Source organism: Penaeus monodon, chromosome 21, assembly GCF_015228065.2.
Source record: "Penaeus monodon isolate SGIC_2016 chromosome 21, NSTDA_Pmon_1, whole genome shotgun sequence".
Taxonomy (NCBI): Eukaryota; Metazoa; Arthropoda; class Malacostraca; order Decapoda; family Penaeidae; genus Penaeus; species Penaeus monodon.
Window position 1 is genome coordinate 24,973,418 of NC_051406.1, and position 723 is coordinate 24,974,140.

Below are 723 nucleotides of genomic sequence, written 5' to 3' on the forward strand. Positions count from 1 at the left end.
TCATTTTTTAGTATTTTCCCTGGCAGCATGTGGTTAAAGATAATTAACGGTGATGTGTTATCAGTATAAGTGGTTTATGGGTAACTACTGTCTTGTATTGGATTTACTGGAAAAATTATAATATGTATTTGTTAATACTAAGCATCAAATCATAGTAATTTCGCTTCATTTACGTGACAAGAAAGTTTAAAGGATTAGAAAATTGAGCAAGATAGATTAATTGACTAATTAGTTAATCGGTTTAATACAATTTCTACTGTCATTCTTCTTTCTGTCTTTCACTCTATGTATGTGTTCTATCCCCCTTTGGTTTAAAAAGGTGAACAGCAGCTGATGATGATTTCAGTCAACTATGATCCTGTACTGTGCCTGGAATGTCTCTTTTGCATACAAAAGGGGCATCCTTTAGAGTCATGTTTGTGGTATTTTCTTGTTGGATGCCCTTTGGAACATCATCTCTAGCCTAACTTGTATGGGGATACTCAATTTCATAATTCATTATTATGACTTCCACTGGCATGTGCTTGGCACCTGGACTGTGACAACATAAGCATCATAATTAAATTATTTCACTAAATGTTCCCTTGGGTTGGGTGACTGCTATAATGTCATGACTTTTTTAACATTCTTATATAGCAGCCTTTAGATATCCCCTTGATCCCAGGTGAAAATGTTGAGATCACCATGATGTGCTGTGGTATTAAGGGGATAATTTCAGTGTAT